This window comes from Symphodus melops (assembly GCF_947650265.1).
Source record: "Symphodus melops genome assembly, chromosome: 4".
NCBI classification, from domain to species: domain Eukaryota; kingdom Metazoa; phylum Chordata; class Actinopteri; order Labriformes; family Labridae; genus Symphodus; species Symphodus melops.
In genome coordinates, this window is record NC_136694.1 from 26,442,500 (window position 1) to 26,455,531 (window position 13,032).

At 40.2% G+C, this 13,032-nt stretch overlaps 1 protein-coding gene across 7 annotated transcripts in view; it reads left to right on the forward strand.

Annotated features, from left to right (window-relative positions):
- The window catches only part of rap1gapb (RAP1 GTPase activating protein b), a 98,579-nt gene that overhangs the window by 34,520 nt on the left and 51,027 nt on the right, over positions 1–13,032 (forward strand). The window contains exon 1 of one of the 7 annotated variants that reach the window (XM_079341837.1): positions 9,544–9,724. The exons of the other annotated variants lie outside the window; for them this stretch is intronic. The gene's annotated coding sequence lies outside the window, so the exon portion shown is untranslated. Of the gene's footprint in view, positions 1–9,543; positions 9,725–13,032 lie in introns of those variants that run through there. 7 annotated transcript variants of the gene reach the window in all.

The following is a 13,032-nucleotide window of genomic DNA, read 5'->3' on the forward strand; positions in this document are numbered from 1 at the left end:
ATAAGGAATAGGATTCTCTTCAGTCGAAATAATGTTACAATTCGAGTAGAGATGGGGATCAAAACCCAGTTCATTTTAAGGACCTGGTTCTTCATTTTTCCTGAAAATCAATTACATTTGAGCTTATCAGTACTGCTACCAAGTCTCTTGGGTACTAAAGTGAGGTTGTATCTCAAGTCACGTCAGGTGATTTAAATCAAATCACAACAAACAAACAGTGATTGTCTTAAAAACTGTTTGAATAAAAAAAGATTTTTAAGAGCGTAAGGGCCCAATGAGCAAGAAAAATTTGAATGAAGTCCGACCATGGAATAAATTCCAAATCTAGGAGACAAATAGTTTCATTACGTTGAAACATTTGTTGAAAATGAGAATATGGTGCCATTCGGTGCAAAAAAAGACGACGATCAGCAACATGTGACCACTCAGAATCCTTCGTAGAGGATACTGGACGGCTCAGGGAAACATATTCAGGAAAGGTAAATAATAACATAATCCAGATATGATCAAATGCAACAAATCATGATATTAGATAGATGTGACAGATGTAACCTGCTTAGCTCCTTCGTCTCTTATTTTCACCAAATAACACACAAGTATCGATAATGGTATCAATACAGACTTAGATACTTACATGGTCTCAATATCGCTAAAATTAACAACCACAATCCTAAATGTAAGGACATTTTCACAAAGAGATTTTGTTGTTTTAAACATTTGTTTTCAACTCTCCTTTTCTGTATAGCTTAATGAAACACTGGTGGTGATATCACAACACACACACACACACACACAGGCTCCTACTTTATATTCCTCCCAGATGTGCTTCATTAGCCTCCTTACTTAGTAAAGACATTCTCAGATAATGAATTGAAAAGCTCGGACTTACTCAGGGGGTAATGTTGCTTGCAGATGTAGCCATTTAACATCATGAGCAGGTCAACTCCATGTAATCAGGCTCCATTACATCTCAGTTCAGGAGACTCTTCAATTAGGAGCCGTGCATAGCTCAGTGAGTAGGATGACAAAGGGAAGAGGAAATTAATGATGGAGGAAATTTGCAGCCTTACTCATACCGAGCGGGGCAGCTGTTTCAATCAGGCGTGTACGGTTTGAAAATGTCGAAAAATGTTCGTCAATACACCATTTGTATCTACTCTTTCCATTTCTATGATAATTAACATGCTATCAGTGTCATCAGCACATAAGTCAGGAATTGGTCATCAATCAAGATGAAATGTGCTCTGTAGTTTGGAAACAGGATTCCTGAGATGCCAAAGTCATTCTCAAGTCAGTCCAATAGTATATGGATCTACCTTCAAATCAAAAGCAGCGCTTAGATCTAACAGCAAAACGCGTTGACTTTTCAGCCAATAGGAAGTCATTCTCCTCCTCTGTCTGTGCAGTGACATTTTAAAGGAGAGGGCGTTCACACACAGAAGTGGGGGTGCTGCTACTCCTGTAATCTATGTTTTTTAGAATTCCTTTGATGGGGCGGCAGTAGCTCAGTCTGGGGCGGCAGTAGCTCAGTCTGTAGGGACTTGGGTTGGGAACCGGAGGGTCGCCGGTTCAAGTCCCGGCACGGACCAAGTCCGGAAACTGGTCTGGTAACTGGAGAGGTGCCAGTCCATTTCCTGAGCACTGCCGAGGTGCCCCTGAGCAAGGCACCGAACCCCAAAACTTCTCTGGAGCGCTCGCTGTGGGCAGCCCCCTCACTCTGAGACCTCTCCATTAATGCATGTCACTAGAACCCTGTTTGTGCATGAGTGTGTATCTCGGCCTATGTGTGTGTTAGACAGAGTGTAAAACCGAATTTCCCCTCGTGGGATTAATAAAGTGTAAATTATTATTATTATGACTTGATGAGTCATAAAAATTATTACTAGAAGCCTTGATTACTGAAATAGTTTGCTGCTGCAGTAGATCAATGTATCAAGTTTGTATACATTTATTTGTATTATTTCAGATGCATTCTTAATTTACATTTGATCAAATGTATCTCATATACCAACATTTATTCTTCGTCCATTATTCAACATGAAGAAATAGTATATTTTCTCCAGCCTCTTCTTCAGGTCACTTTTAGTATTATTGTTTTGTTGTTTTTCCTGTTTCTGTGCTCCTCACTCAGCAGCACAAAATGCCCACATGGAGCATCTGCTGACAGCTCAGCTTGTCCACATAATGACTCTAATCACCCCATTAGTCAGTGAGGCACTCAGTGACACTGCCACGAGTCGACAGGTTTGATCCACCTGCAATTCGAAGGGAGAAAGCACTGCCAGATTTTATTTCTGTTAATTTTTCATTCATTTCCCTCCTGGAAAATAAATGGAACAATGCCTGGGAGCTAGTTCAGGTTGGTTCCTCGAGCTGCAATTTGACATGCACAATTCTCCACAATCACTTGATACAAATTCTAAGAAGCTGGCAGCCTATTTAAAAATTCCTGCTCTATCATCGCCACTGCTGCCCTGCTTCAGTACTGCACTCATATTGTTAACCCCGGCATCCGCCTGCAAGCTCTGGCTAAGCGTGTTTAAGATATCATCTTATGATCGGTCCATCCGTTTACCTCTGTTCCCTCTAAATGCTGTTGAATTTGTTGCATCCGTCCATCACTTCTTCCTCTCTAAATGTTGATGTATTTGTTTTTACATGTAAAGCACTTTGTAAGCAGTTGTTTTTAAAGGTGCTATATAAATAACGTTTTTATTATTATTATTTTATTATGATTATTATAATCCTCAATTTTCTGTATCTGCAACGAGTGATGAAATCAGAGTCTATTTCAGTCTGTATCCCGTGTCACTCTGGACCGTCAGTCAAGAAAAACGTTTTTTTTTTAATTCATCAGCACCCAAGTTTTAATCAACCATAATCTTGCGACACAACCAAACAAGCCCTCTGGTGTTACTACAGTTCAATTCACATGTCACTTAACCGAACCACATGACATCATTGTTTTCCACCTAAGCCCCGCCCCTTCAAACAATTTGAAAAACTAAGAGCAAATATGTGATCATAAGTACATTCTTTGGGTCTTGTAGTAGTCAGGAGCTTACCTGAAGACTAACGCAAACGTTTGCTACTGAAATAAACAATTCGATCATTAGTCGTCTCTCTGAACAGAAAAATCAAATAATGCTGAACAGTTTAGCTTCCTGTCTTTTCTTCAAGACACCTTTTTTTGTGTTTCGACAAGATGTTTGTTAAGTCCAAGGATTTTAATAACCCCCATCTGCACTCAATCCGGAGGTCTCAATTTCCAAGAGTGTTAATGTGATTGTGTGTGCCTGAAACGTGCTGGTGATCTGTTCAGGGAATACGCTGTCCCATGCACGCTGTGATGAAGTGTAACCTTGAACAAGATAAGCAGGACAGAAAGAAGATGGATGGAGAGGGGGATAAGAACAAATCCATCGAAGCTGCCATTGCACTCAAGTCAGCGTTGAGCCAAACAGCGACAGGATTTTACCTGTTCGTCCTTTTTTTTTGCACTTAAATTCAGAGCAAGTAAGAATCTAGAATCCTTGGGCCTGCATGAATGATATCAAAGGTAATTATCAACAGAACACGCCTGAGATCAGTCTGAGACGAAATCATGGGATTTGTTTGTTGCTAAACCTCGGATTCGTCCAATCTTCAATATGCTACCTGTCCTGCTGGTGGTTGAGTGGTTTCACGCTCAGTTTGGGTCCAGATCTATCGCTGCCACGATCAGTCGACAAGGCCACCAAAACACGAGGTAATTATTAGAGCCAGCGGGGTTCTGGGAGTGCTGACAACACAGCTGAAGAACTGCTTCTCTTCCCGCCTACAAGTCTTGAGGGGACTGAAGGCCAGAGCTACCTCCTGTTCACCAAGGTTGTACATGTGATTACATTTCTTGATAGAAATTCATACTTTTTCTCTTATCGTGTCTCGGTTTATAGGCTCCCAGATTTATTGTTGGGAAGCCAGAGTTAGTTTTCCATCTCAAAATTAAACAAAGAGCATTTCATTCCTCTGAAAACAGATGAAAAAATATTTTTTAAAAAGAAAGATAATCCATGTGTTCTTAAAACCCAGGGAAGAGACTCATTTCCTTGTTGATTGAACAGCAATTTAAATCCAGACTAGTCAATGATTTTAGTGGTAAGAAAACACTCAGAAAACGTTCAAATTGTATTTTAGTTGAGGGGAGGCATTTATTGATGTGATGAGCTGTGTAACATTTCAGACCAAGCAGGATCACAGCCTCTGTGGATAAAGGATGTCAGATTGGTTTCCCATGTGTGGCTAATGTTAGCAGTGCTAGCAACATCAGCTTTCAATCTTGTGGATTAATTGAGGGAATGCTACATTCTACATGATACAAGTTTTCGAAAATGATCAAACCTGCCTTTGATGCTATTAACACAATGGAATTATGTCTAATTGTATCTTTATTGCTCAATAACAGGTTAAAAACTTTTCTTTCTGCCGCTCTGTATGTTTTGTTGTCCTGGTTTGACCAAAATAAGTCTCATTGGTCTTGAATGCACAATAAACAAATGATGTGCATGAATTAGGTATTAGACAGCAGTTGATTTAATGATGACAATAATACGTTTTATTTATAGTTGCCTTTCATAAAACCCAAGGACACCTTACAAGCAGAGTTAAAAAGATGACAATATAAAACAGAATTACAAGCAGGGTTGAAAATAAACGATATATATTTAACTTACACTGGTGCTTAAAGGGGTTTTTATGTTACGTTTTAGTGCCCCCTGTGGAGACACTTCATCTCTTTATTGATCTTGTCCTGTACCTGTATACTGCAAGTGTTTTCCAACAAAAAATATCCTAACAATAATCCAACAAAATGATTTTTTGTCATTAACAATGCTCTAAAAGGCGGTTTCTGCTGCATGCAGTTTATTGCCTTTAACACCCACCACCTTGGCAGTGGTTTCAAGCATTCATTATGACAACATATGTAGAGTCAGTCTTCGTTCGGAGGTCACACAGAGGCTTCAAAAATCAATTTCACAAATCTTTTTTAAGTGAAAGTAAGTCATTGTTGTGTTTTTACATCTAAATATCGTTGAAAAGTTATTCAATTGGAAACGGTTTATATAACCGCCTTGTGTTAATCCTCAAAAGGCAAACTAGGTGATGTGAACAGAAGTCCAAAAGACTGCCTTATGGCTTATAATCGAATCTGTTGAGTCACAAGGTCAGAAAATTTGACAGCAGAGGGACTCAAATCGTTTTAAAAGCAATACTTGAAATCTAGCCACACCTATTGTATAGTGTATAGATGAAATCTAACGGGTCCTGATCCTTTAAATGAACTTTTTAGATCAACGGTCATCAGTAGTACTTTAGTACTTTAAAAACTAAGAAAGCTGCTCTGCTGCAGAGAAACCGCTCTGTACATGAATGAGTGAAACTGAGGGGAAAAAAGGGCTCAGGGGTCAATCCCCAGCTCCTGCTCCAATGTGTCCAATTGGTCCCTGGGTAAGACACTTAATCCGAAGTTGCTCCTGCCTTTTCACCAGCACACAGATGGACACTTAACATTGCAGCCTCTGCCCTCTGTGTGAGAATGGGGAGGCGTGATCTGTGGTGTAAAAGTGCTATGAGTAGTCAGAAGAAAGAAACTATACAAGCTCAAGTCCATACAACCCTCAAAGTTGTTTGTAGAATATTTTGAGCAGAAATGAAATCTGATCTGAAATCAGACCAATATTAATTCAGTCATTCCAAAATAAAATATTCTGGGAGATCACGTGAGAATTTAAGTGAAATAGGACAAGAAGGGGGATGGAGCTGGGCGTTCTTAAGTTGTCTAGCTCCCTGCATGGGTTAAAAACTGTTCATCATCATTATAACTTTCCAAGTAATTGTAAACGCCATCGGTACCTTAGCCAATGTTGGAAAGTGTGTTATTGGTCACACAAAACAAATCAATCAAAGACTCAGACTCTCTATCCTCCATCACCTGCTGGTGAAGACCCAAAGAATAAAAAAGCTCTTTTGACTGTTTCTTCTCTAACGTTTTCCGAATACCAGCTCAGCTCGCTGGTCTCCACTGCACAGCCTCCAAATGTGCAATGTGTCAGCGCCTACTGTGGGAGGAGTTTTTGGCTTTACTTTTGTACAAGAGGAGATGGGGACACATTGTTCATATTTATATAAAGAGTCAGTAGATTAGACACAACAGTATCTGGGTTGGATGTGCGTAATGCACTCTTACAGTCGGGGCTCTGCTTTAGGCCGATGAGTTATAAGCTATACTCTATATTTTTAAACAAAGGGGATTACAGCATGTTTGGTTGTGCTCACGCTCTCTACATGACGGTTGTCGGAAGGATTCATGTAAATCTGTCAGTGTTGCTTACTCTTATTCAAGAGTATCCTCTGCAGATTGTTGGTGTGTATAGTTTAAAGATGGTCCGGGTGCCTCGGGAGAGGGAGGCAGACAGTCACAATGAGACACACAGGGAGGGATGAAACTAATGAAATGAGAAGTGGAAAAGAAAGAATCTGAAGAGTCTCAGCCTGACCCACATACAGTTGCTTTCATAGTTGCACGCCGTCTGATTAACTTGACAAATCTGAATTCCCAAGTACTCACTTGGAATAAAATGCTGATAATTTGTTTAGTCAACCTCCACCTGACCTGGTTTGACTTCCATTAGTTTTGCCCCGTGTGAGCCAAGATTCTTTCATGTTCAGCTCCTCCCCGCTGGCAGCTGAGAAGCTCCAAACAGGCAGGAAGGTGTTGGTTCTACTTAACCTGCACGCTTCATGCTCCTTCTCTGCCTGATCAGATGGTTCCTGCGCTCCCTGGGGAAACACGATCCATCTCAGGCGAGTTTTAGAGCTGTATACCTGGGAACTCTGCTGAAAAAAACAAATGTAGGTTGTTCAGTGTAACCCTGGAACTCCTGAGTAATAAATGAGAACAAAACGAGTTTGTGTGGTTTCCCTTTACGACCGTTTTTGTGTTTTTAAGCCAGCTCTGGGCTACCTGTAACATCATACACACAGGAGGGTGTAGACGAGCCAACAAGACGCCTAGAGGCTTGGCTCACATCCCCTCATGGTTTGGTTTCAGGGCATGCAGCCCAGCTTATTGATTGGCACAACTATCATTACATTTCCTGCAGCTCAGTGCTCTTAGCATAACTCCAACTGTAACACCAGCGAGCAGCTAAATCTGTTTCAGAGGTGATGCTTCAGAGCAAAGGTGCAGCCAGAGGAGGAAGTATGCGCTTGAAATTCTGGAAAATGAGCTTCTCTGATACTGTTTTCCAAAAGGTGGAGTCTGTTTGGTAAGCTCTGATTTGTTTTATATTAAGATCTGTAATCGTCTTTTTTTCCACCTGCATGGTCTAATTCATGTGTGGGATAGCCCTGTGTATTAGTGCAAGGAGCGTGACACAGTAGTCACAGCAAAAGCATTCGAACTCTTGTGTTTATCTGACAGCATGCCTCAGGTAGTTAATATTCGTCTGGTCTCGGTCTCTCTGTGAGTTACTGCCATGTTCTCGCTGCATCACAACAAAAACGGGATTTTAACTGTTATTTGTACACTGATTAAACTTTAAGACCACATTTTTTTTTAAATGCTGGCTGAACTCAAAAAAGGGTGTAATCACTCCCACATTTAACATCATATATAAATATTTTACGAGTATGATTTGACTAAATGTAAAAAAAAAGTTCTAAATCTGCAGGAATTACAGTCATCATGTCATTCACATTCACACGGTCATGTGGCGTCACTTGTCAGTTGTATTATGAATAAAATCATCCTGATATTTTTTTTTTACTTTAGAATTATGGATATTTTATTTCAGCTTTTTTTAATAGAAAAATTCTTGTGTATTGTTAAACATTTTAAAATTGATGATTCATATTGATGTTTAACACATTAATATTGAATCAAATGTGATAAACCACTGACGTAGTTTCAGTAACATCAACCATTGGTGTCTGAACAGGTGTTATGAAGCCCCACGGTGGCAGTCGCCATGTTTGAAATGCTATTTTCCACCTAACTTTCAATCAGTCTATAAACAGGTGACATGGTGAGGCAGGCCCTCGGCAAATCGCTGAAAGTTAACTCGACCACACCCATAATTGTGCTAATTAATTCATCATTTTTAGCCCTGATATTGTCAGAACCAATGTGCTCATACCCCGTGAAGTTTTTCCAACTTGAGCTAGAGAGACAAAAGTTTAAAAAAAAGGCTATTTTTAAAAGGGCTATTTCAACATGGGATCTCCTCAGCTTTGGAGCCAGACTCAAGTGGCTTTTCTGAACATTGTCATATTTACACACTAGAGGTTACACCTTAGTGTTAATGGTTTTGAATGAAGCTCATGCTTGAGTTCCACAAAATCTGCATCCTCTCATTTTGCCTACAGCACCCCACGTGTTGCAAAAAGAAGTCCAGTTGCATTAAAAAGAAAGCTCAATTTTTTTCTTTATGACTTTTTACACTATCGCTTCCTGTCTCATCCAATACAGCATTGTGTTTAGAGAGTAAAGTATGGTCCCATTCAGAGTCAAATAAACAATAAATCAGTATTTACTTAGGTTGTGACCCTGTGAATGACTAGTCATTAAAAATGCCATCTGTCAACCAGGATCAAGTCATCCTGTGTATCCTCTCTGTCATCAAAATATGGCCTCTTCTGAATTCAGCGAACCAAGATGGCAACTGCTAAAATACCAAACAGGAGATTTCATGAATGTATGGGTTACCTCACCATAGCTACATAGATGATATTCTACTCTTATCAGTTATTCAGTCTGTATTTAGTGTAACGTCATTACCATATAATCTCAGTTTAGAGTTCTTCTAAAAATGGGTTCAGCTGTCAGCATTCATTCAAAGCCAGCCTTGGACTTTCTTTCAGTATAGACTCAGAGAAGAATATGTGAAAGTGGGAAATGTTGATGCAGGACTTCCTTGTTGTGACTTAGTGTGAAATGTGTTGTGATGTCTTGTTCAGCCTTGTGCATGAGGATTAGCAGGAAGTGATTACTCAGTGATTTATTAGACAACACTGACCTGTGCCTATTCCTCTGTGGGCTGAGCAAGTGATTTTCCCCATTATGTGAGAGCATGTCTACAACATCTGCAGCACTGAGCGCTTTTCAGCTGCCACTAATGTGTCAAATGGACAATGGGATGGCTACTTTAATTTCTGCAGGAGAGGTTTTATGATGTTGAAACAAGCTGTCAGAGCGGGGAGGCAGATAATTAGGATGGGAGAGATTTGATGTCGCCTTTCAAACGAGGTAATGTCCCCTTTTGTTTTGAGAACTTTGCTTTCAAGCCCACATCCGGCCATGGCGTTTTTGTCCGATTGAGCGAGCAGAATCTCTTCTTAACAGGCAGATTCGGTGGAGCAAACGCTGAGCAAAGCAACACCCACAGCTCAGACAGGCAGCTCTCTGTCACAGAGAGCGAACAAAAGGGAGACACATCGGCAGAGAGATCGAGATCAGCGTTTGTACTTTGTCAGTTAACGCATGAACGTGAGAAAAAGAGGAAGAGAGAGAGAGAGGAAAACAGAGGAAAGAGGGAGGGCTGCTCTCAGCATCATCTGACAGGAGAGAGGCAGATCTTCACCAGCAGGTGTTGGAGGATAGAGAGTCTGAGTCAGACACACGGAGGGAGCGTTACAGAGAGCACGAGCAAGTTATTGAAGAGGAGAGACGGAGCTCTACAGCCAGGTAAGATCAGATAGGGATGACGGAGGATCATATAAAAGATACATACATTTAGAAAAAAGCTTCTCAAGTCAGTACAAGACAGACAGATAGAACAGAAGCATGACAAATAGGACGTAACATTTCGCTTTTCCTTTACTTTAAGAAGATTTGTAGACCCTGAACTTTCTCTCTGTACCCCTCTGTGTTTCTCTCAGGAAGTGGTGGATTAGCATCTCCACTAAATGTCTCTGCTTTCATTGTACATTAGCTGCTGTTCTTGATTAGATTTGCTCTTCTCTTGTGGACCTGCAAAGCTCAAGGGTTCATCTGCTCTTGTCTCTTTTCTCCTGTCTAGTACTCTGTGTGTGAGTTGCATGTGTGGTGAAAGATGCAGCCATGGAAGACATGCCTGTTAAGAAAAAAAAAAAGAAGCTATGATTCAGATTTTTTTTTTTTTTTGTTCTTTGGTATTTGGGAGTTTTATCTGAACTCGAGCCCCAAGCACGATTTTAATCTACAATGCTATTGAAAAGCGAAAGCTGGAGCTGCTCCAGTGAAGATGAATTGTGAAATATGATTCAAGTCTCACAGGGTGCTTTGAGCTTTGCATTCAGTCAAGTTTCTTTTGACTGTTGCATGGAGGCGAGTATGGAGGGAAAAAAACAAGTGCCATACAAAATGACTTCAAAGTTTGTGCTTGGCCAAATTCACTCTCTTTTCAATAAACTGTTGAGAATAAGGGGACAAAACCGATTAATTTCAAAAGGTTGATTCTAATACAAAACGGCCTTAAACCTGCATTCTTGTATCAACCAGTAGAGGGCAACTACACTGGGTGTAGAAATATTTTTTTTGGTACGCTTACAAGTTGGAAAATGTAGTTGTAGCTCAGTGTTTTTAACACCAAAATGTGTATATATTTTGCACTGTAATCCAAATGGTGCTCTGGATCTACTGATAGACAATCGAGGTATTGGAGTGGAAATGTATGGAAACCAATGTATGCAATATGAATGATGGTTGAATTCTGTAAAAAAAAAAAAAAAAGGTAGTTAATGGATTAGAGCTTGTACAGTGCTTTACTAGTCTTCAGACTACTCTAAGTGATACACCACAGCGTAGGTTACACCGACCTGTACAAACCACATTCACACTCTGATGAGGCAGAGGGAGCAACTTTGGCTTCAGTTTCTTGCCCAAAGACACTTTGACATTCGACTGCTGGGGTTCAAACCCCTGACAATCTGTTTGAGAGACGACCGACTCGACCACTGATCCTTTACACAAACAACATTTGGAAGGATAACACTGTACACCAAATCCCAAATCACCATCTGTGTAAATGGTTGAGCTTGCAGGACAGGACAGAGCCTTTTGCACACTAACTGAAGTCATACATGGGTCAGCGATGTGATGGCGTTGTTCAACTTAATAAAGCAGTAATGGCAGAGCGTCTTTATGGTGTTGTTGATGCATCTCTGTATGAACACAGCTTCTCTCATTACCTGGGTTATTAGAAATTGGTAGCTGGATCATTATGGTGCACTGTTACCGGATATGTTTCTGGTGCTTTGCATTATTAATTTTCTTCTTGAACATTTTGGTAGTAACAGAACCATGGATAACACTTCTGGTCTCTCTATCAGCGACATACCCCCAGGTCTTCTTGCTAAGCAGCAGTTGTCTAATGCAGCCTGTCCTAAAGCTTTAATAGGCAAAGTTAGTCTTCCATTAATAGACAGACTAATTCTACCATAGCAGCATTCAGACCGCTGATACTCGACTCTTCCTGCTGTGCCTGTGGCTTTCTTTTGTTTGCCAGTGCATCTGTTGAGCTGGCACACAGGCGGCCGTCATGTTCGGCCAGTATTTAGCCCTGGGTCAACAGTATTTACTAGAACAATTGTCGATTTTTGCTGAGCCTCTGAGGCAAGCCTTGGGATTAACCCCATTATACATTGTTTTTTCACTATTTAAATTGTGTGCCTCTAAAATGTATCTTTGTGTAAGTGATGATAAGGTTTTTTTCCAATGGTGGATGACATTGACTCTGACACTCAACTGATCTTTAAACCACCTACAGTATCAAACATAACAATAAATAGTTATGAAGCATTGGATGGTAAACACTAGTTTACCAATGTCTTGTTATAAAAGTCTACATTTTTTTATGTCCAGCAGAAGGATAACGACTAAGCCTTCGTCATGACCATATTTAGTACATACCACACGGCAGAATAATCTGTTGCTGTTTTGTTTTTGACTTGCATGCTGTGCAATATTGTCTTTCACTATTTATATGCCTCTGAGTTATATTTTCTGGCTGTCAGATCGTGTCTCCATCGCAGGCTTGTAAATGTAATTTCTTAGGAATGCCTTAAAGGAAAGTTTGTCAAAAGCATCTATTTAGACTCAGGATGTGAATTTGGTAGTCAAGGGACAAAGGTTAAGATCACTTTGATCTCTCATAATATTTGACCATATGTTAAGATTGGATATGCTAATTAAGATACAATTTTATGATGTACTGTATCTGATTGAATACAATACCTGATGTTTTTTCTCTCTCTCTGTGTGTGTGTGTGTGTGTGTGTGTGTGTGTGTGTGTGACAAAACAACATCTCAAAAACACCTCTCTTAAAATTGAAGCTCATGGGTGCAACAGTGAACTTTTAGAGTGAGTGTGGTCAAACATTCAGTGACTGGCTCACTGTGCCCTCCACTCATCTAAAACATGTAGGAATACTTTTGCATCCTAGAGAACAATAACATAGCCCATCCATAGTTTAACAGTGCATTTTAAGCCATCCTTGCTGTGTTTTTATGTACTCGCTATTTAAAAAAACCTATACCACATCCCAGCAAAAAATTATTGTTCTGTGCATACATGGGCAATATATAAGGATGCTGGGTATAAAGTTCCACCATCTAATTTGCACAAGACAAAGATAACCTTTTGAACATTCCAGGCAGCTGCTGAAATAGTCTTGAGTTGCATGTTCACGTACGCTTCTGAAGAAAGTAGACCCTGTCGGACATGGGAGTGGTGGTGTGGAGGATTGTCTCAGGCTGCAGGACATGATGTAAAAATTGTATAGGCGCGAGGAGCCTGGTCATATGATGAAATGAAGCAGTTTCACTAGGTGTATAAAGATGATGCCAGACGCTAGCACTGATTTTTCCTCAATATTGTCTGGCTTGTTAACACATTTTACCCTGAGACAGGGAGGAGACAAATCTGGCTAAAGTGGCATTAAAAGATGTGTCTGTTGTGTTCACACATTCAACTCAAGCTTGAAAGTTTGGGACATTTTCTAGGACTTTTTTTG